The sequence below is a fragment of the Symphalangus syndactylus genome, chromosome 4 (assembly GCF_028878055.3).
Source record: "Symphalangus syndactylus isolate Jambi chromosome 4, NHGRI_mSymSyn1-v2.1_pri, whole genome shotgun sequence".
Taxonomy (NCBI): Eukaryota; Metazoa; Chordata; class Mammalia; order Primates; family Hylobatidae; genus Symphalangus; species Symphalangus syndactylus.
In genome coordinates, this window is record NC_072426.2 from 143,694,275 (window position 1) to 143,719,186 (window position 24,912).

At 38.5% G+C, this 24,912-nt stretch overlaps 1 long non-coding RNA gene across 1 annotated transcript in view; it reads left to right on the top strand.

Annotated features, from left to right (window-relative positions):
* The window catches only part of LOC134736524 (uncharacterized), a 100,063-nt gene that overhangs the window by 33,278 nt on the left and 41,873 nt on the right, over window positions 1-24,912 (top strand). The window contains exon 4 of the long non-coding RNA XR_010120615.1: window positions 6,584-6,753. This is a non-coding gene — a long non-coding RNA (uncharacterized lncRNA). The remainder of the gene's footprint in view (window positions 1-6,583; window positions 6,754-24,912) is intronic.

The window sequence follows — 24,912 nt, forward strand, 5'->3', positions numbered from 1 at the left end:
AATGCTCAACATCACTAATCGGAGAGATGCAAATTATACCACAATGAGATACTACCTTACCTCAGTCAGAATGGCTATTATTAACATTATTATTGTTTTAACTTTTAAGTTCAGGAGCACATGTGCAGGTTTGTTAGGTAGGTAAACTCATGTCATGCGGGTTTGTTGTAAAGATTATTTCATCACCCACATATTAGGCCTAGTACTCATTAGTTATTTTTTCTGATCTTCTCCCTCCTCCCACCCTCTACCCTCAAGTAGGCTGCAGTATCTGTTGTTCCCCTCTATGTGTCCATGCATTCTCGTCATTTGGCTCCCACCTATAAGTAAGAACATGTGGTATTTGGTTTTCTGTTCCTGCACTAGTTTACTAAGGATAATGGCCTCCAGCTTCATCCACGTTCTTGCAAAAGACGTGATCTCATTCTTTTTTGTAGCTGCATAGTGTTCCATTGTGTATACATACCACATTTTCTTTATCCAGTCTGTCATTGATGGACATCTAGGTTGATTCCATGTCTTTGCTGTTGTGAATAGTGCTGCAGTGAACATTTGTGTGCATGTGTCTTTATGGTAGAATGATTCATAGTCCTTTGAGTATATACCCAATAATGGGATTGCTGGATCAAATGGTACTTCTGTTTTTAGCTCTTTGAGGAATCACCATATTGCTTTCCACAATGGTTGAATCAATTTACACTCCAACAGTGTATAAGTGGCATATATTTCTCCACAACCTGGCCAGCACCTGTTATTTTTTGACTTTTTAATAACAGCCATTCTTACTTGTGTGAGATAGTATCTCATGTGGTTTTGACTTTCAGTTCTCTAATAATCAGTGATATTGGACTTTTATTCATATACTTGTTGGCTACATGTATGTGTTTTTTTTTTGAAAAGTGCCTGTTTGTGTCCTTTGCTCACCTTTTAGTGGGTTGTTTCATTTCTTGTAAATTTAAGTTCTTTATAGATACGGGGTATTAGAGCTTTGTCAGATGCATAGTTTGCAAATATTTTCTTCCCTCTGTAGGTTGTCTGTTTACTCTGTTGGTAGTTTCTTTCGCTGTGCAGAAGCCCATAAGTTTAATTACATACCATTTGTCAGCTTTTAGTTTGGTTGTGATTGCTTTTGGCATCTTCATCATGAAATCTTTGCCCATGCCTATGTTCAGAATGGTATTGCCTAGGTTGTCTTCCAGAGCTTTTTTTTTTTTTTTTTTTTTTTTTGAGACGGAGTCTCGCTCTGTTGCCCAGGCTGGAGTGCAGTGGTGCGATCTCGACTCACTGCAAGCTCTGCCTCTCAGTTCACGTCATTCTCCTGCCTCAGCCTCCCAAGTAGCTGGGACTACAGGTGCCTGCCACCATGCCTGGCTAATCATTTTGTATTTTTAGTAGAGATGAGGTTTCATCGTGTTAGCCAGAATGGTCTCCATCTCCTGACCTCATGAACCCCCTGCCTTGGCCTCCCAAAGTTGCTGGGATTACAGGCGTGAGCCACCGTGCCTGGCCTTCCAGACTTTTTATAGTTTTGGGTTTTACAGTGATAAGTGATCTTTTAATGTGTTCTTGAATTCAGTTTGCTAGTATTTTGTTGAGGATTTTTGCATTTATATCCATCAGTGATATTGGTCTGTAGTTTTCTTTTTTGATGTGTTTTTGTTTTTTGTATCAGGGTAATACAGGTCTCATAGAATGAGTTTGGAAGCATTCTCTTCTCTGTTTTTCAGAATAATTTGAGTAGATTTGGTATTAGGTTTTTAAAAGTTTTGTAGAATTCATCAATGAAGCCTTCAGGTCCTGGGCTTTTCTTGGCTGGGAGACTTTTTATTATGGCTTTGCTTTTGTTATTCATTATTGATCTGTTCAGTTTTGGATTTCTTTATTGTTCAATCTTGGTAGGTTGTATGTATCTAGGAATTAATCTATTTCTTCCAGATTTTCCAATTTATTGGCATATTGTTGCTCATAGTAACCACTAATGATTCTTTAAATTTCTGTGGTATTGATTGTAATGCCTCCTTTTCCATCTCTAATTTTATTTATTTGGGTCTTCCGTTTTTTTTTCTGAGTCTGGCTAGAATTTTGTCAATTTTGTTTATCTTTTCACAGAGCCAGCTTTTTCTTTCATTGATCTTTTGTGTTGTTCTTTTCATTTCAGTTTCGTTTATCTCTGCTCTAATTTTATTATTTCTTTTCTATAAGTAATTTGGGGCTTGGTTTGCTCTTGCTTTTCTAGTTCTTTAGGATGAATCATTAGGTTATTTATTTGAAATTTTTCTTCTTTTTTGATATAGGTGCTTATAGCTTTAAAATTCCCTCTTACTACCGCTCTCACTGTATGCCACAGGTTTTGGCATGTTGTGTTTCCATTACCATTTGTTTTAAGAATATTTTCAATTTTCTTCTTAATCTCTTCATTGACTCACTTGTTATTCAGGAGCATATTTTAAAATTCCATGTGTTTGTAGAGTTTACAACATTTCTTGTTATTGATTTCTAGTTTTATCCCTTTGTGGCTAGAAAATATGCTTGATTTTTAAAAATATAATTAATTAATTAATTTTGAGACAGAATCTCGCTCTGTCACCCAGGCTGGAGTGCAGTGGTGAGATCTTAGCTCACTGCAAGCTCCACCTCCTGGGTTCACACCATTCTCCCACCTCAGCATCCTGAGTAGCTGGGACTACAGGTACCCGCCACCACGCCTGGCTAATTTTTTTTTTTTTTTGTATTTTTAGTAGAGACGCGATTTCACCGTGTTAGCCAGGATGGTCTCGATCTCCTGATCTTGTGATCTGCCTGCCTCGGCCTCCCAAAGTGCTGGGATTACAGGTGTGAGCCACCATACCTGGCCTTTTTTGGAATGTTTTAAGACCTAACACATGGTCTATCTTTGAGAATGATTCATGGGATGAGGAAAAAATGTATATTCTGCAACAATTAAATGAAATGTTCTGTAAATATATTTTAGGTCCATTTGGTTTACAGTGCAGATTAAGTCCAATGTTTCGTTCTTGTTTCTGTCTGGAGGATATTTCTACTGTTGAAAATGGGATGTTGAAGTCTCCAGCTATTATTAGATTGGAATCTATCTCCATCTATAGCTCTAATAATATTTATTTTATATATCTGGGTGCTCCAGTATTGGGTGAACATATATTTACAATTGTTCTATCATCTTACTAAATTGACCCCTTTATCATTATATAATGATCTTTGTCTGTTATAGTTTTGGATTTAAAATCTATTTTGTCTGATATAAGTATAGCTACTCCTGCTCTTTTTTCTTTAGTTTCCTTTGGTGTGGAATATGTTTTTCCTTCCCTTTATTTTCAGCCTATGTGTGTCCTTATAGGTGAAGTGTGTTTTCTGTAGGCAACAGATCATTGGATCTTTTTTTTTTTTCAGCCACTCTATATCTTTATATTGGAGAGTTAAGTTCCATTTACATTCAATGTTATTATTGATAAATAAGGACTTATTCCTGCCATTTTGTTATTTGTTTTCAGGTTGTTTTGTGGTCTTCTCTTTCATCTTTCTTTCATTCTTGTCTTCTTCTAGTGACAATGATTTTTTCTGGTTATATGATTTAGTGTCTTGTTTTTTAGTTTTTGTGTGTCTATTGTATGTTTTTTGGTTTGAGATTACCATGAGGCTTTCAAATACTATCTTTTAACCCATTATTTTAACCAGATAACAACTTAAAACTACTTGAATAAACAAACAAAAATGCAAATAGAACACTAATAAAAATTCTATACCTTAACTTTGTCCCCCTGATCCACAACTTTTTATTGTTTCTATTTATATATTATTTTACTGCTTATGTCTTGAAGAGTTGTTGTATTTTTTATTGCTTTATCTTTCAATCTTTCTACTTGAGTATTTTACATACCACAAGAAGAATGTTATAATAGTCTATGATTTTCTGTGTACTTACTATTGCCAGTGAGTTTTGTACCTTCAGATGATCTCATATTGCTCCTTAGCATCCTTTTCTTTCTGAACAAAGGGCTCTTTTTTATCATTTCCTGTAGGACAGGTCTAGTGTTGATGAAATACCTCAGCTTTTGTTTGTCTGGGAAAGTCTTTTTTTCTCCTTCATGTTTAAAGTATGTTTTTGCCAGATATGGTATTCTAGGGTGACCTTTTTTTACTTCAGCACTTTAAATACATCATGCCACTCTCCCCTGTCCTCTAAGGTTTCCACTGAAAAGTCCACTGCCAGATACATTGGAGCTTCACTGTATGTTAGTTCTTTCTTTTCTCTTGATTCTTTTATGATCCTTTCTTCATCCTTGACCTTTGGGAGTTTGATTATTGAATGTCTTGAGGTAGTCTTCTTTGGGTTAAATCTGCTTGGTGTTCTATAATCTTCTTGTACTTGAATATTGAGATAGTTCTCTAGGTTTGGGAAGTTCCCTCTTATTATTCCTTTGAATAAACTTTCTCTCTCTCTCTCTCTCTCAATCTCTCTCTCTCCCTCCTGCCCTCAATCCCACTCTCCTTCCCTCCCTCCCTCCTCTTTAAGGCTACTCTTATATTTTCTCTTTTGAGGCTATTTTCTGGATCTTCTAGGCATGCTTCATTTTTTAATTCTTTTTTCTTTTGTCTCCTCTGACTGTATATTTTCAAACAGCCTGTCTTCAGTCTCACTAATTCTCTCTTCTTGTTGATGAATTCTTCTATTAAGAGACTCTGATGTATTCTTCAGTACATTCATTGCATTTTTCATCTCCAGAATTTCTGTTTGATCCTTTATAATTATTTCAATCCCTTTGTTCAATTTCATTGATAGAATTTTGAATTCCTTCTCTGTGTTATCTTGAATTTCTTTGAGTTTCCTCAAAACAGCTATTTTAAATTCTCCACCTGGAAGACAACACATCTCAGTTTCTCCAGGATCGTTTCCTGGTGCCTTGTTTAGTTTATTTAGTGAGGCCATGGTTTCCTGAACGGTCTTGATGATTGTGGATGTTAAGTAGTGTCTGGACACTGTAGGGTTAGGTATTTCTTGTAGTGTTTGCCATCTGGGCTTGTATGTGCCTGTTACCCTTGGGAAGGCTCTACAATCAGAGGTGGTGGAACCAGCCAGTCTTGTGTTGTTCTCATCAGGATGGTGATTTCCCTCAGGCCCTGGGCAGGTCCAGAGATGCCATTTGTACCCAAGGACTGGAGTCAAAATCTTAGAAATCTACCTTGCAGTCTATTCTACAGTGGGTGAACTGACACTCAAACCACATGACACAGACTTTCTCACTCTTCCCTCCGCTTCCACAGGCAGAGGTGCCTCATCCCATGGCCACCATCATCACAGGCCCACAGGGGCCTACTAAGCTACCACTGATATTCAGTTACCACCCAAGGGATCTCCAGTCAGCTTGTGGTAAATTCTGCCAGGCCTGGGACTTACCCTTCATGACAATGGGCTCCTCTCCAGCCCAGCAGGTCAAGAAGTGCTGTCTAATGGGAGCCAGAGCCTGGAATCAAGAACCCCAAGAGTCCACTTGGTGCCCTACCTAACAGTGACCAAGTTGGTACTTGATTTTTGGTTCCTATGAATGTGCTCCCTTTGTGTAGATAGTTGTCAAACTTAGTCTTCCTACTGGGAGGAATGATCAGTACAACAGTCTATTCTACCATCTTGTTCCACCCCTCCAATCCATCTAATTTTGATGTGTGGCACTTGGTAGTTGATTGATGCCACATACATGAACTATACTGTAGTCTAGACTTTTGCTTTAATAAAAGTATAAATTTGCCTTAATCTCTTTGTTTTTATTGTCTCTTGATTGTTCTGAATTTAGGTGCAGGAAAGTGGTCCAAAAACCCTGGTCTATGAAACTTTCCATAAGAATTTCGGTTAAAAGTGTCATCCTCCTCTGAAATTCTATAGTATTGAAAAGGTAACACTCTCGAAAAGGGTTTTTTATTTTATATTCATCTGTGAGCCATTTCTCTGTGGTAAGACTATAAGAAGCAGGAATAAAGAATAGATTACCTTATACTTCTATTATCCTTCTTAGATCCTGGCTAGATTGTAGGCATTTTAAAATTTGAGTGTTTACATATTTTCTCACTTCACATTTTCCTTGTGCCAAAGACATTTTATGCAACTTTATCTTTCCATCTGCATGTTTAAATATTAAATATTAAATAATTTGCAAAAATAATTATAATTGCTCTATATAATAAGAATCTTTAAAAAAGTAATTACATGTACATTATTTTTGTCTCATTAACATTTTACTAAAATAATTTTCAATTTACCTTAAATTTACTGACATTATAATATTTTTTCATGTTATAAAATAGCCTAATGTACAAGAAAATATTACTAAGTGACATAACATATGAAAAGCCCTTTGTAAGCTCCTGGGTGCAATTTTTAATACCATTTTGTTATTAAGATTAGAAGACTTCAAAAATAATTTATTCTGAAGATATTTTGGCCATTAAAATATTTTCTAAAATATTACAAAAACAGAAATTTCCGATTTTGTCTCTTTCTCTGTTGTACTTTATGTTCCTCCTTACACGCTAGTAAGTCTTCATGTGGCCTCTCTTTTTCTTCCTTTTGTAGATGTCATATTCTTACTAGTTAATCATCCACAGTCAGCTATGGGGAGATTGCTGCTTTAAGGCTATATTCATCAGCTTGGTGGTTATGATGTTTTGGTGATTTATGGATGTTTATGACTCACGTATGGATACAAATGAGGGCTGTCACTGTCCCATCGCCTTCCTTCCCAGGTCACTATACTGCCATACCATCTGTGAACTAAGCCAAATAGACAAAAATCTATAATTGCAAAACTAGTCACACCTCCAGTAGAAAAGAACCTCAAGACAGATAGCTCCAGGCAGTCTTAGGTAAACCAGCACACTGCAGTGGCACAGATGACTTTGAACTGCACCAGCTCTAAAAACAAAATTCAATACGATATTTAGACATTCTCATTACACACGTGTGCATCATCAGGAGGCATGTTTCCACTTCTGTCTCTCTGGTTTAGATTTTCAAGGCAAGACTTTGAAAAAGAACGGCTTGAAGGAGAGAGAGGAACTACACACATCCTTATATGCTGAATTTTCACATTAGTTAGTCCTTAGATGAGACTTTGGTGATGATGAGGCAGCTTGCATACCCCAGAAAATACCAGCCGAAACCCAGGTTGTGAAACTGCCAAGTGCTGGCAAGGATATATCAACAGGCTGGAGGAGATATAAGAGAAATGGTCCTTGGCCCATGATGTATGTACTGTATCTGGGATATTTAATGATGAAGATTAAAAACATCAACCTGTGTTTATCTAATCTATTATTTCAGCACTGATGTTGACAGCAGATTAAAAATGACTGGTCGTAATTGAAAGAAATGTAAAAGAACACAGTAACTTATACTACATGAAAATATTTTTCATGGCTAAATCAAATGAGCGTTATGTTTTAAGGGATTAAATATATGCTTAACTACCAGATTTCTACAAATCATGCTAAAATTAAATCAGGAATATACACCATTAAAACAGCCAACGGTAATTATTTAATGAGTGATTATTATAGGGCGTTAGTCTTTAATTGAAATTAGCTATCTGTGATAGTCATTAGTACTATACTAAATATTTTACATTTATTTCTAAAATAATATAATGTTATAGCAATTTTAATTTATATTATGTAAGAAATGGTCCTCTGGTAGCCAGGCAATAGTCTCAACTAGTATAATAGGTAAGAAAGTTCCTTATAAATTGTGACATGCGATTCAACTATAACCTTTAAAAAAATAAAATTAGAAAGTTTCAAAAGTTTAGATTTCAGATATATTGGCATTAAAAATGTCTTAGAAGACATATCCACCCTCTAGAAACAGGAAAGTAGGCTAACTCAATTTTCCAAAACATATATTCTGAAATATTATGTATATAAGAATTTTAATGATTAAAAGATTAAGAAAATGATTATAAATTATACCATTATTTCAAAGTCCAAACCATGTATAATTTTGTATTTTCACACTTGACTCATTTCTCATCTTTCCTTCTAACTTCCCTGTTTTCTCTCCTTGTCTTTGGAAATTATAACTTTAAATATTTCTCTCCAGACTTGTGTCATGTCTAATGTATGACAATTTTATGTCCATGCTGAGGGAATGAAGAACCTCTTTAACTTAATTAATGTCACATGTCCTAATAGTGACATGTTTGACAGAGATTTGCCATCACAGTTCAAGGATGCAGGCCCCTTTAAGAATACTGGCTCTGACCAAGACATTTCGCTATGCAGGAGGTTATGTGGTGTGCCTCCACCTGGAGGCAAGGGGTTCCCTGGCTCCACATAGCTGCTGGAAACCTCAGCCATCTATGAGCATGCCTGCATGAATTAAAGATTCCAGTGGATGCAAGAAGATTAGAACTCTGATTCACATGAGTTCTTTATACATTCCAGGCTTCTCAGGAGAATCTGGCAAAACCACCTGGGCAATAGCCCTAACATTGAGAGTGTGCCCAGAAATATGTTTTAGCTTGCTAGGGCTGCCATAACAAAGCACCACAAAGTGAGCAGCTGAAACAACAGAAATGTGTAGTCTCCCAGTTCTAGAGGCTAGAAGTCTAACATCAAGGTGTCCTTAGGGTTGGCTCTGTCTGAGACTGTGAGGAAGAATCTGTTCATGCCACTCTCCTAACTTCTGGTGCTTTGTGGCAATCTTTGGCCTTCCTTGGCTTGTAGATGTATCATCCCAATCTCTGTATTCATGGTTGCAGGACATTCTCCATGTTGGTGTGTTTGCATCGAAATTTCCCAACCCCCTTTTGAGACGGAGGCTTGCTCTGTCGCTCAGGCTGGAGTGCAGTGGCTCGATCTCGGCTCACTGCAAACTCCACCTCCTGGGTTCACGCCATTCTCCTGCCTCAGCCTGCCAACTGGCTGAGACTACAGGTGCCCACCACCATGCCCAGCTAATTTTTTGTATTTTTAGTAGAGATGGGATTTCACCATGTTAGCCAGGATGGTCTCGATCTCCTGTCCTCGTGATCTGCCTGCCTCGGCGTCCGAAAGTGCTGGGATTACAGGCATGAGCCACCGTGCCCGACCCCAAATTTCCCCTTTTTATGACACCACCAGTCACAATGGATTAAAGACCTACCCTATCCCCATGGTGACTTCATCTTGACTAACTACATCTGCAATGACAGTGTTTCCAAATAAGGTCACATTCTGAGGTAGTGCAGGTTAGGACATAAACATATGTATTTTGGAGGGACACAATTTAGTTCATAACAGAATATCTAGGAGGCCAGTGGTCCTTGAAATGCCATGAATGGGCCAGAGTGCATAGAGTGGTAGGTTGAGGTCATACAAATAAAAGCTACGAGATTGCCTAGGGCCTTGTGGGTGGGTGGTAACATCTCAGGTTTTTACTCTGAATGATACAGGGTTTTGAACAGCAGAGTGACATGAACTGATTTTTAAAAAGATAGCACTGGCTGGCAGATATAGACTCGTCTGTAGGTTGGCAAGGGTAAAAGTGAAGAGACAGCTTGCAAGCTTTCATGAATATCCAGGTAAAAGATAATACCAGATAGATAACAGTGCTAACAGCCAGAGCTGCTGCCAAGTGGTCAGGTTCAGAAATTAGAATTTTGAAGGTAGATGGGATAAGATTTACTGATAAATTCCACGTGGGATATGACAGAAAGTGGAATCAAGCAAGGATCTAGTGTTTTGGTCTGAGCAATTGGAAAGTGAGAATTACTATTAATTGAGATGGGAAATGTTTGGGCATAGTAGATTTAGGGGATGTGATCAAAAGCAGTCTAGAACTCCTATTATTTGCCCGTTAGGTTTCCTGGACCTGAGGGTTTCCATTTCTCTGTGTTTCCTCTGTGTTTTGAGCTGTTTCTTTAATTGATCATTTAAGACTCAAATCCCCATCTTGATGGAAATCGTTCTCCTCTTCAATTCATCCTTGTATTATACTTTTCTTTCATTATAAAATTTCATTTATATTTGTCACCACTTAATAAGAAAGTCATGACTACTTACTACATTTAAGAATAAGTGCCCATTTGCTCTTCCCAGGTTCTTTATTCTGTGCCTTTTTATTCTTTCTTGTCATGGTCCAGCAAACAAAGGGTAAAAATCCAGTGCAGTATGACATACTGACCTACTTAAAAACATGCAAAGGACTTTTGTAGCTGTCTTATTAATATGCTTGAAATTGTCTTCTTCAATTTATTTAAAAGGCCTCCTTTACAAACAGCACAGACAAGATTATTCAGCACTGGATAAAGATAGCCTTCTTTTAAAGTGATTACACCTCTTTGTAGAAAATAATATTTAGAAACATTCAAATAGATAAGGTTTTTAATGAGAATACTGATGTTGCTATGTAGACACTTGGAGCAAAAATTATTTACTTTGTTTAACACCTAGCTTATCTACCATTAATTAATTAATTAGTTTATTGTTCCTCCAACAGAAATTCCTTATTGAGTTCCTACATGTGTCAGAGATTGTGGAGAATGGAGCATAAAACTTACTTTTGACTCATTTCCCTTAGGAAGTTCTTAAAATGCCTTAGAGATATCACTTTTAAGACAGAACACACTCATTTGTAGTATGATGAGGTTGACATGAGATATTTACATTTTTCAAGCTGCTTATTCTGGCACTTGACCACATGAGGCTGCTTTAACATCAGTGTTAGGCAGTTTCTGAAGCCTTTTCCTTTAATCCCAGCCATTGTTTTCTGTGGTTTGGTGTTAACATCTATATCTGTCTAAGCCCCACTCCTAACTGAGCCTTCCTTGGCCGGCAGCAATGGCAACATCCAGAGACCTGGGAGCCTCGGAGCCACATCATGTGTTGGGGGAAACAAGTGAGTGGAAGGACAGGGGAGGATAATAGCTGGTGTGTTTCAAGGATGGATTACTGGAACAGACAGTCAGAGTCAGTGATTAATACACAATTTCTTAATCATAATTAGAAAGACAAAATGTGCCTAATTAGAGAATAAAAAAATCAGTAGCAGATGTGACAACAGAAGAAATGAGAAGGAGTATGAATTATGAGTTAGTTTTCAGTGACCCCAGTGTTTACACCATTGGACCAACCCCCCATCCAGGTATTTTTGAAAGCTGCAATGCTTTTAACTGGATAACAAAAGACTGCTGAGTAAATGAGGATACACATATAACTAGCAACTACAATATGCCCTCATAAGCCTATGTATAAATCATTACATAATATATGTCTTAAGACTGAGTTTGACCAGAAATTTCTGAGCAAACCAAGATAGAAGGAATTAGTTGCTTTAATTCTCATTGATGCATCTTCCTGCAATGGGGGAAATCTATGCCATTTGTCTTAGGCTTAGGTTCCAGAGCCTTCCTTAAATGCTCTTTAGAATCTAACTTTTTCCAGCTAATTAACTTTCTTTCCACTTTGTCTGTTGGCCTTATCCTGACTCCTACTCGTGAGCTCATCTGCCTCAATCCTGACAGATGTATCTCTTGTTCTTAAGCCCTCTGTGAGATGCATGTCATCTTGACCACATCCCCTCTGACTCTGTCTTCTGCCCAAGACTGATGAACCCAATCCACTGTATCTACTTGGGACAAACGTTGATGCAATGAACAGACCTTCCTACCTCTATTCTAAGCTGACTTGTATTGGCTAAATTTGGGGTCACAATTGTCATTACTGTTCAGGGCACACCATCATTTCCTTCCAGGGTCATAGTTAGAACTTTGACTAATGTCAGAATGTTATCTTTGCTAATAGTAGGATCAATAACATGCATCCACCGATTATTGCTGTTGGCACACTATATTCCATTACTGTGGTCTATATTCTTATTATATGATATTAAACCAGAAAAAGGAAGATGGCCGAATAGGAACAGCTTCAGTCTACAGCTCCCAGCGTGAGCGGCACAGAAGACAGGTGATTTCTGCATTTCCGTTTGAGGTACCCGGTTGATCTCACTAAGGAGTGCCAAACAGTGGGTGCAGGACACTTGGTGCAGCGCACTGTGCATGAGCCAAAGCAGGGCAAGGCATTGCCTCACTCAGGAAGTGTAAGGGGTCAGGGAGTTCCATTTCCTGGTCAAAGAAAGGGGTAACAGACAGCACCTGGAAAATCGGGTCAGTCCCACCTAATACTGTGCTTTTCCAACGGGCTTGGAAAACGGCACACCAGGAGATTGTGTCCCGCACCTGGCTTGCAGGGTCCTATGCACACGGAATCTCGCTGATTGCTAGCACAGCAGTCTGAGATCAAACTGCAGGGCAGCAGCAAGGCTGGGGGAGGGGCGCTCGCCATTGCCCAGGCTTGCTTAGGTAAACAAAGCAGCCAGGAAGCTCGAACTGGGGGGAGCCCACCACAGCTCAAGGAGGCCTGCCTGCCTCTGGAGGCTCCACCTCTGGGGGCAGGGCACAGACAAACAAAAACTCAGCAGGACCCTCTGCAGACTTAAATGTCCCTGTCTGACTGACAGCTTTGAAGAGAGTAGTGGTTCTCCCAGCACACAGCTGGATATCTGAGAATGGACAGACTGCCTCCTAAAGTGGGTCCCTGACCCCCGAGCAGCCTAACTGGGAGGCAACCCCCAGTAGGGACAGACTGACACCTCACTCGGCCAGGTACTCCTCTGAGACAAAACTTCCAGAGGAACTATCAGACAGCTGAATTTGTGGTCTCACGAAAATCCACTGTTCTGCAGCCACCACTGCTGACACTCAGCCAAACAGGGTCTAGAGTGGACCTCTAGCAAACTCCAACAAACCTGCAGCTGAGGGTCCTGTCTGGTAGAAGGAAAACTAACAAACAGAAAGGACATCCACACCAAAAACCCATCTGTACATCACCATCATCAAAGACCAAAAGTAGATAAAACCACAAAGATGGGGACAAAACAGAGCAGAAAAACTGGAAACTCTAAAGAGCAGAGCACCTCTCCTCCTCCAAAGGAATGCAGTTCCTCACCAGCAACGGAACAAAGCTGGATGGAGGATGACTTTGACGAGTTGAGAGAAGAAGACTTCAGACAATCAAACTACTCCGAGCTACGGGAGGAAATTCAAAACAATAGCAAAGAAGTTAAAAACTGAAAAAAATTAGATGAATGGATAACTAGAACAACCAATGGAGAGAAGGGCTTAAAGGAGCTGATGGAGCTGAAAGCCAAGTTGCGAGAACTACGCAAAGATTGCAGAAGCCTTGGGAGCCAATGCGATCAATTGGAAGAAAGGGTATGAGTGATGGAAGATGAAATGAATGAAATGAAGCGAGAAGGGAAGTTTAGAGAAAAAAGAATAAAAAGAAATGAACAAAGCCTCCAAGAAATTTGGGACTATGTGAAAAGACCAAATCTATGTCTGATTGGTGTGTACCTGAAAGTGACGGGGAGAATGGAACCAAGTTGGAAAACACTCTGCAAGATATTATCCAGGAAAACTTCCCCAATCTAGCAAGGCAGGCCGACATTCAGATTCAGGAAATACAGAGAATGCCACAAAGATACTCCTTGAGAAGAGCAACTCCAAGACACATAGTTGTCAGATTCACAAAAGTTGAAATGAAGGAAAAAATGTTAAGGGCAGCCAGAGAGAAAGGTCGGGTTACCCACAAAGGGAAACCCATCAGACTAACAGCTGATCTCTCGGCAGAAGCTCTACAAGCCAGAAGGGAGTGGGGGCCAATATTCAACATTCTTAAAGAAAAGAATTTTCAACCCAGAATTTCATATCCAGCCAAACTAAGCTTCATAAGTGAAGGAGAAATAAAATCCTTTACAGACAAGCAAATGCTGAGAGATTTTGTCACCACCAGGCCTGCCCTAAAAGAGCTCCTGAAGGAAGCACTAAACATGGAAAGGAACAACCGGTACCAGCCACTGCAAAAACATGCCAAATTGTAAAGACCATCGAGGCTAGGAAGAAACTGCATCAACTAATGAGCAAAATAACCAGCTAACATCATAATGACAGGATCAAATTCACACATAACAATATTAACTTTAAATGTAAATGGGCTAAATGCTCCAATTAAAAGACACAGACTGGCAAACTGGATAAGGAGTCAAGACCCATCACTGTGCTGTATTCAGGAAACCCATCTCATGTGCAGAGACACAAATAGACTCAAAATAAAGGGATGGAGGAAGATCTATCAAGCAAATGGAAAACAAAAAAAGGCAGGGGTTGCAATCCTAGTGTCTGATAAAATAGACTTTAAACCAACAAAGATCAAAAGAGACAAAGAAGGCCATTAGATAATGGTAAAGGGATCAATTCAACAACAAGAGCTAACTATCCTAAATATATATGCACCCAACACAGGAGCACCCAGATTCATAAAGCAAGTCCTGAGTGACCTACAAAGGGACCTAAACTCCCACACAATAATAATGGGACAGTTTAGCACCCCACTGTCAACATTAGACAGATCAACAAGACAGAAAGTTAACAAGGATATCCAGGAATTGAACCCAGCTCTGCACCATGTGGACCTAATAGACATCTACAGAACTATCCACCCCAAATCAACAGAATACACATTTTTTTCAGCACCACACCATACCTATTCCAAAATTGATCACATAGTTGGAAGTAAAGCTCTCCAAAGCAAATGTAAAAGAACAGAAATTATAACAAACTGTCTCTCAGACCACAGTGCAATCAAACTAGAACTCAGGATTAAGAAACTCACTCAAAACCGCACAACTACATGGAAACTGAACAACCTGCTCCTGAATGACTACTGGGTACATAATGAAATGAAGGCAGAAATAAAGATATTCTTTGAAACCAATGAGAACAAAGACACAACATAACAGAATCTCTGGGACACATTCAAAGCAGTGTGTAGAGGGAAATTTATAGCACTACATGCCCACAAGAGAAAGCAGGAAAGATCCAAAATTGACACCCTAACATCACAATTAAAAGAACTAGAAAAGCAAGAGCAAACACATTCAAAAGCTAGCAGAAGGCTAGAAATAACTAAAATCAGAGCAGAACTGAAGGAAATAGAGACACAAAAAATCCTTCAAAAAATTAATGAATCCAGGAGCTGGTTTTTTGAAAAGATCAACAAAATTGATAGACCACTAGCAAGACTAATAAAGAAGGAAAGAGAGAAGAATCAAATAGATGCAATAAAAAATGAAAAAGGGGATATCACCACTGAACACACAGAAATACAATCTACCATCAGAGAATACTACAAACACCTCTACGCAAATAAACTAGAAAATCTAGAAGAAATGGATAAATTCCTCAACAAATACACCCTCCCAAGACTACACCAGGAAGAAGTTGAATCTCTGAATAGAACAATAACAGGATCTGAAGTTGTGGCAATAATCAATAGCTTACCAACCAAAAAGAGTCCAGGACCTGATGGATTCACAGCCGAATTCTACCAGAGGTACAAGGAGGAACTGGTACCATTCCTTCTGAAACTATTCCAATCGATGGAAAAAGAGGGAATCCTCCCTAACACATTTTATGAGGCCAGCATTGTCCTGATACCAAAGCCTGGCAGAGACATAACCAAAAAAGAGAATTTCAGACTAATATCCTTAATGAACATTGATGTAAAAATCCTCAGTAAAATACTGGCAAACCAAATCCAGCAGCACATCAAAAAGCTTATCCACCATGATCAAGTGGGCTTCATCCCTGGGATGCAAGGCTGGTTCAACATATGCAAATCAATAAATGTAATCCAGCATATAAACAGAACCAAAGACAAAAACCACATGAGTATCTCAATAGATGCAGAAAAGGCCTTTGACAAAATTCAACAACACTTCATGCTAAAAACTCTGAATAAATTAAGTATTGATGGGACGTATCTCGAAATAATAAGAGCTATCTATGACAAACCCACAGCCAATATCATACTGAATGGGCAAAAACTGGAAGCATTTTCTTTGAAAACTGGCACAAGTCAGGGATGTCCTCTCTCATCACTCCTATTCAACATAGTGCTGGAAGTTCTGGCCAGGGCAATCAGGCTGGAGAAGGAAATAAAGGGTATTCAATTAGGAAAAGAGGAAGTCAAATTGTCCTTGTTTGCAGATGACATTATTGTATATCTAGAAAACCCCATTGTCTCAGCCCAAAATCTCCTTAAGCTGATTAGCAACTTCAGCAAAGTCTCAGGATACAAAATCAATGTACAAAAATCACAAGCATTCTTGTACACCAATCACAGACAAACAGAGAGCCAAATCATGAGTGAATACCCATTCACAATTGCTTCAAAGAGAATAAAATACCTAGGAATCCAACTTACAAGGGATGTGAAGGATCTCTTCAAGGAGAACTACAAACCACTGCTCAATGAAATAAAAGAGGATACAAACAAATGGAAGAACATTCCATGCTCATGGGTTGGAAGAATCAATATTGTGAAAATGGCCATACTGCCAAAGGTAATTTATAGATTCAATGCCATCCCCATCAAGCTACCAATGACTTTCTTCACAGAATTGGAAAAATCTACTTTAAAGTTCATATGGAACCAAAAAAGAGCCCACATCGCCCAGTCAATCCTAAGCCAAAAGAACAAAGCTGGAAGCATCAGGCTACCTGAATTTAAACTATACTACAAGGCTACAGTAACCAAAACAGCGTGCTACTGGTACCACAACAGAGACATAGATCAATGGAACAGAACAGAGCCCTCAGAAATAATCCCGGTATCTACAACTATCTGATCTTTGATAAACCTGACAAAAACAAGCAATGGGGAAAGGATTCCCTATTTAATAAATGGTGCTGGGAAAACTGGCTAGCCATATGGAGAAAGCTGAAACTGGATCCCTTACTTACACCTTATACAAAAATTAATTCAAGATGGATTAAAGACTTACATGTTAGACCTAAAACGATAAAAACCCTAGAAGGAAGCCTAGGCAATACCATTCAGGACATAGGCGTGGGCAAGGACTTCATGTCTAAAACACCAAAAGCAATGGCGACAAAAGCCAAAATTGACAAATGGGATCTAATTAAACTAAAGAGCTTCTGCACAGCAAAAGAAACTACCATCAGAGTGAACAGGCAACCTACAGAATGGCAGAAAATTTTTGCAACCTACTCATCTGACAAAGGGCTAATATCCAGAATCTACAATGAACTCAACCAAATTTAGAAGAAAAAAGCAAACAACCCCATCAAAAAGTGGGCAAAGGACATGAACAGACACTTCTCAAAAGAAGACATTTATGCAGCCAAAAAACACATGAAAAAATGCTCATCATCACTGGCCATCAGAGAAATGCAAATGAAAACCACAATGAGATACCATCTCACACCAGTTAGAATGGCCATCATTAAAAAGTCAGGAAACAACAGGTGCTGGAGAGGATGTGGAGAAATAGGAACACTTTTACACTGTTGGTGGGACTGTAAACCAGTTCAACCATTGTGGAAGTCAGTGTGGTGATTCCTCAGGGATCTAGAACTAGAAATACCATTTGACCCAGCCATCCCATTACTGGGTATATACCCAAAGGACTATAAATCATGCTGCCATAAAGACACATGCACAGGTATGTTTGTTGCGGCACTATTCACAATAGCAAAGACTTGGAACCAACCCAAATGTCCAACAACGATAGACTGGATTAAGAAAATGTGGCAGATATACACTATGGAATACTATGCAGCCATAAAATATGATGAATTCATGTCCTTTGTAGGGACATGGATGAAACTGGAAACCATTATTCTCAGTAAACTATCACAAGGACAAAAAACCAAACTGTATGTTCTCACTCATAGGTGGGAATTGAACAATGAGAACTCATGGACACAGGAAGGGGAACATTACACTCCGGAGACTGTTGTGGGTTGGGGGGAAGGGGGAGGGACAGCATTAGGAGATATACCTAATGCTAAATGACGAGTTAATGGGTGCAGCAAACCAACACGGCACATGGATACATATGTAACAAGCCTGCACATTGTGCACATGTACCCTAAAACCTAAAGTATAATAATAAAAAAAATATATTAAACCAACCACAAACTTTGCACAATCCAATTCTTCCTACCTAAAGTGGCAGACAGGGAAGAAATACAATACAATCAGAATGTGTTTCTTTGTATAGGTTGAGTAGCCCATATTGGAAGTGCTTGGGACCACAGTGTTTCTGACTGTAAATGTTTTTGGGATATTGGAATATTTGCATATACATAATGAGATATATTGGGGATAGGACTAATATGTCTAAAGTCTAAAGACAAAATACATTTATGTTTCATATATATCTTATATACAAGGCTTTAAGGTAATATAATATTTTAAATAATTTTGTTCATGAAATAAAGTTTTGACTGCTGTTAGACTCAACCTGTCACATGAGGTCCTGTGTGGAATTTTCCACTTGTGGCATCATGTCACCGCTCAAAAAGTTTCAGATTCTGGAGCATTTCATATTTTGGATTTTTGGATCAGCAATGCTCAACCGGTATTTGTGTTTGCCTTCGAGTTTTCGAATGCAAATTGAAACTCATGTCTCAGAGAATGTTGAGGTATTCTCTAGATGCAGATGACTATACAGGTGTTTGTAGCTGGAAGTAAAAGTTAAAATTTAAGAGAAACAAAATACATAAAATTTTAAAAATTTATAATAACAAATTAATACAATTATAAGGATCCAAGTATTGTCCAAAAACACTGGAGTGTGCTTTGAAGAAAAGTTATCCTTGTCTTGTGATGCTGGTGAGACAAAATGCAATAGTTGCTGAGTGTCCTCACAGAGCTCTAAAGAAAGGCAGGGAACTGGGCTGAGAAGAATTTTGGAATTTGTGGCAAGAAAGGACACATTAGTCTTTCTATTTCTCCTGTCTTTCAAATCCTGTCCATAATGGTAGCTGTCATGCATTCTTTCATTGCTCTTCAAGGGATTTATCAGGACACATTATTTCATCAAGTATTATTAAATCAGTTTTTAAAATATCTTGATATTTTAAAATCAAACACACAATAAAACCTTTGCTAGACTAAGTGACAGTATAAGTTTGAAAGTAGCCAGCCGCCTAAAATATTGCAAATTTTTCAAAACCTAATTTAAATATACTTTTTTTTATGGTGGGAAAAAATGAATCTTTCATTGAATTTTGAAGACAAATCAGGATTCTTGGGTAGAAATGGGCATCTGGCTATCACTAACTTGAGTGTGCATTTTGCTGCACTTCAGTAAAATTTTAATGGCTTCACCATATTTTTGAGTGGTTTTGCAGGTAGCTTGGGTAGAACAAGGGATGGAACTATATTTATATTTTTATAGATGTTATCTTTGTTAAGCAGATATTTTCTTTTGAAAGCTTATAAAAATGACACTTATTCCAGGGAGAAATGTTCTCAAACTGAACATCATGCCTCTGAAGACAGAATGATGTAGTGAGGTCTTAGTGGCTGAAAAGATATCAAGAAAGATTTGATAGAACTTATCAAAGGATGTAAGGAATTTAAAAAGGTTCCAAAATGGTGTGAAACATATCACAGATAGTGATATTTAAATATGACTGTGTTGTCAATAGGTAGAGGTTATGTCAAAAGATTGAATTGTGGTCAGCAGAATTTAGCCTAATCTTCTCAGTACTAGAGATTTTTTCCACATGAACAGGTACAGTGGGCTTACATTTAGCTAGATCATTGTGAGTGTTGACATTTTCCTAGCGGAGTATGTCTGAATTGTCCCTTATTCTCTCATTTTGTATTTCATAGGGACTCAACTCTTCCGCATTCTTTTTCCCATTTATTTTCTCTTTTATTCCCATTCCTGGGCTGTTGAGGACATACATTGTCTTTTCTTATTTTACAGAGAACAAAAGTGTGACTTAATAGGTTTCCCAAAGTGACAAGTAAATTATTAAGAAGTTAGGAGCTGGGTTAATAGGTCCCCAGTTGAAAAAGGACATGATTCTAATGATGCATTGCCACAAGACTGCTTAACAGTATTCATCTTAACCACATAGCAGAGCTCCTGTGACTGAGCCATGGAAATCTCCATGGGTTTCCTGATGCAAAGGAAGAAGTGTGTGTGGGTTTCCCTGTTGAGGTCAGGTTGTCCTCAGGTTGAAGTCTAGTGGTGACAGCCTTCTTCTAATGCCTTCATTTCAGAAGATGGTTTCTGGGGATAGGGTTAGTATGGAAATTATGACTACAACACTAAAGTGGCCAAAGTGACTTTTGGGAATTATCTAGTCAAACAGAGCTGAACCTTTTAAGAAACTGTGATGTGAAGTGTGCCTGAGTGTTCTGTCTCCTGGTAGGGTTCATTGTAAGCTCTGCTTTCTCTATTCTAAATGAAATGCCAGCATCCTTTTCCCCTAACTACGATTTGGGTCTCTGCAGGGTGTACAAAACCAGTAATGACAGTAGAGGAATCCCTTGGAGGAAATAAGTTTCTTCTTCTTATTTTAATCAAGCACATCAATTCAAGTCTTTATATTCCCAGGTTTTACAGCCATAACATGATGTCATTTTCATATAAAGAATCTTTGGAGCACTTTTTATTTAAAGTTTTATATCTATTTCGATAAAAAATCTATTTCAGCCACTGCAGGCTCTGCTTTTGGCACAAAAGTTTTGCTGTGCTGTTCAATTCAAATCAAGCCATATTCTTCCACCTGCTGTCTGCTGCTGCAGTGCCCAAGAAGCCGCTACTGTTGTTTGCCTTCTTGCTGATATAAGTGCTTGTCCCATAGGAAAGGCATCAGAGGGGAGCCCACGTATTTAGCAACCAGTGGGGATTCTTACAGAAAGATAAAGAATATAAATGTAAGTCACCTATTTGAACTAGTGAAGGCAAAACTGCTATATCCTAAGCTTACAGGGCCTAGGAAGGAGATAAGGGAAATAACTAGAATATGGATAGTGAAATAATTTGTATTGAATTTAGCCTCTTTGCCCAAGGAAGGCAATGGGTATCTCACAGGGGAAATTTTTCTTTTCTTTTCAATTTAAAGCAGGTGGAAAAGAAGCCTACCATGTTTATTGTTCCAGGAAAGTAGGTTTTGTTCCCAATATAATAACATAAAATCTATGGGGTTCATTTTGTTCAGTAGATAAATTTTAGATTAAATTTTCTGCTGAAAAGCTTTTTTATAGAGATAAAGCTGCTTAGCAGGCCTTGTTCAAAAACACTTAAGACAGCTCCTTATGTCCTATCCTGGAAGGAGAAAGAAATCAGAGGCCCCCTCTGGGGGTGGTGGACTCTGGCTCAGGGCTGCTTTGTCTCCACATCACATCTATCCTGGGTCTTCACGATTTCTGCAGTCAGAAAAAGTTGAGTGAATGCTTGGGAAATGTCTGCAGGAGGTGTCAGGAAACAAAACACCCTGTCATTAGAGAGCTTTTAGTCAAGTGTTGAGTTTACAGTCCACACCTCTGTTCCAGTGACATTTATGTGCATTGGGTCATCATCAATCTGGAGAAAGTGTGCATCTCAGGATATCACTCATGGTGAGTCAAAGAAAAATACCAAGAATTAGCAATGGAAGTAGCCAACTGATTTTTAGGGTTCTTTTAAAATCATTCTATCTGCTTTTTTTTGCTGTTGTTCATAAAAATCAATAACTCTTAGTTGTGTCTCCTGAAAGAAAGAGATTGGGACATACCAAATCCCTGAATCTTGACTAGCAGCTGACTACCTGCCTACACTCATGAGATATTAACTTAGTATAGCAGATGGTCAAGCAACTGTCCATCTTATTACTAGTTCCATAGTAATATTTATATGTATTTTAAATCAATATGTATTCTCTTACAATAGTGAATTTGGTGAACTGTGTATAAGCCTTGATCATGCTTCTTGCTTAATCCAAGAAAGATGGAATTTTCTGCTCTGTGACTCTAAACTGTAAGACCCATATCCTGATCTTTGATCTCTAAGGTTTATTACTCTCATTTTGAAAAGTGACTTAAATTTTTTTATCACAATCTATTCCCATTTAAACTTCACTTATGTATGTCTTTCAGTAAACATGGTGCTGTGTTCTATGGCCTTTTTATGATTCATTTTTAACCTCAACTCACATAATAAAGGCTAACAGTGTAATGCGTGGTTTGAGACATTGGCTTCTGGTACAAGACGCTGTAGGTTTAAATCCCTGCTCCCCTGCTTGCTAGCTGTGTGACCTCAGGCAAGTGACTTAACTTCTGTTGTCTCCATTTTCTCACCTGTCGAATGGAGATAACAACGGCTCAGATGATTATATGAGCTAATAGACATGAAACACTCGGAATAGGGCCTGGCATGTGATAAGCCCGATTCGAGTGCATATTATCTAAGATTCCATCCTCCTAAGGCATAAAATACATGCGGGTGGGTTGAGTTCTACCAAAGGCTAGAATACCTAGCCAATATTTGTATTGTTTCAACTGAGAATGCCTTTTCTTTTAAAGGGTGGAAAAATCAATGGTTTTAAGAACATGAAAGAAGTTATACTTTAAATTTTTATCTAAATATGTGATAAAATAGGCCATATAAAATGTATGAAATTTTTAGAAACTCTTTTCAACTTACAAAGGAAAAGAACTGAAATAGCAACAATAACAATTATGTTTCGTAACTGTTTTTAACTATCAGTGGCAAGAGGACATTGTAACGTATTAAGAAGAACAAATAGACGGGAGGTGATTTAGCTCCTTAAAGTCCTTTTGCTTACCTTATTGCCTTCCCTCTTACACACACAGACACACACATACACCCACACCCGAAGACCTGAAATCGGCTTCTACTGCTGCAGGAGCTACAGAGAGCATGGCAGTGATGCAAAGAGAAGCAAAGACCTTCTTGCTTTCAAAGGTCAAGGTCCTGGCTTAAACACTATGCTTGGAAGAAATACCATTGAGGGGTAAAGAAGAAAGTTGGAAAACATACCAAAATGATCACTGCCAATGAGAGTCTGTAAAGGGACCCCTGCACCTGGGGATCTGAATCTGGGCATAGAGGCTCCAGATGTGTTAGAAAGTCTGTGAGCAGGTGAGGACTCTCTCTGCTTACAGTCTGATATCCTGGGTGGGGCTCTGCTTCCGTTGTATGTTAGCAGCCAACTCAAGATGGCCAAAGGGCATATCAAGAAGAGAATGGTCTTGAGACATCTTTACTAGGATTCCTGCAGCTGAGCAGCTGAGCCTCTCCATACCCTTGAGAAAGGCATGGAAGTAAGTTGAGAAAGAGAGTGAGAGGGTAAGAGAGCAAGAGAGTATGTGAGAGACAGACAGAGAACAAGTAGACTAGAGGGGATCTGGTTACTGGAATGGATAGGGACAGTGGTCTGTGAGGAATGGACAATAGGATCAGATTCTCTGAGAGGGAGCACGCACCAGGGGATGCCAGTTAGGGTAGAGGCTGAACAAGGGTAAATGCCTCTGCTGAAGCTGGGAAGCTAATATATAAGAGAAAAGGCAAAGAGCCCTCACGGAGAAGAGGTAAGGGGATGAACTATGAATATATTTATGTAGAATTGACTGAATTTTCCCTCAGTTAAGATAAAGCTTTTTTGCAACTGCCTGTAATGGCAGCTTGAGATAGACATTACATTTAAGTATAAAACAGTCAATTTACAGATTCATATATCCAATATTTGTGTGTTGGCAAAAACCCCCGCCCCCATCCAACACACACAGTATTGCAGACTACCAACCAGGGATGTGGTCACTCATGCAGTGGGTTCTCATCCTGTATGGAGAGGAGCTGTTGCATAGAGAAGGGTATGAGAACAGCCTGCATGGAAAGCCTGGGTGGGCAGTGAAAATGTGACTGAGGAAACCTCACCCAAGTGTTCTCACCTTCTTCAGGAGGCATGGAAGGGCTCCTAGCTCAAGAGTTGTAGCCTGCTTTGGTGACACAGAGCATAGCCAGTCCTTATATTTCCTGCCAATGCTTCTAGGGCACAGCACTATTGACATTTTGGACTGGATAATTTTTTGTTATTGGGGGCTATTCTGCATATTCTAGAAAGTTAAGTAGCATTATGGCCTCTACTAACTAAATGCTGGTAGTGTCCTCATTTACAGTTGTGACAACGGAAACTGTCTCCAGACATTGATAAATGTGCCCTGAGGGACAAAATTCACCTCTGATTGAACCACTGTTCTAGAATGTAAATTCTTTACTATATAAATGTCTCCTTGACTGTAATATAGAAAACGAAAGCATCGGCATTCTGCAGATATGACAGGCAGCCCGACGAAGGTAAGATATAAGAGATATGATAAAGGCTGTGAGGAAAATGGAAAAATGCCAGGCGAGTGAATTTTGGAGGATTGTCTGTTAGCATTTTTACTTACATTTTTATTTTTTGAATCAGACCTAAGTAAGTGTCATTGAAATTCAAGACCTTGCTCTGGAAAACTGCTATTGAATATATTCTGAGAGCAGCTTTCTCTTTTACCTAAAATATTGCCTTTCATCTTTCTTTATACATCCTATTTCCCAAGCACTTAATCACATTTATTGCTCACCTTTGGACTGTCTCCAAAGTTTGCATGTCTGGGTAAAGTCTGGGGATGCCGATAAAGAAAAGAAAAGGTGAAAGAAGAGTGAGGAGATCAGAGGAATTTCTGAACTGGAGTAAGATATCAGAAAATTTTCCTAATAAGTGCTATAGTAAAGTAAGAGATTTGCAAGGAAGAAGGATAAAAAATTGATTGAGGAGACTCCTTGCAGTTCATCTTGAATTTTAATAAGAACTAGTAGTACAACATTGTGATTTAAAAGTTTTGAGATGGAGTAAAGAAATAATCTACAAAATATTATGAAATTAATATGAGTAAGTAGACAATAAGCCAGGAAACAATTACTCTGCTGTCACACTTATTTACTATCCTGATTTTACTCTTAAGCAGAGTTTTATTTAGGTTTCAGAGTGAAAGAAT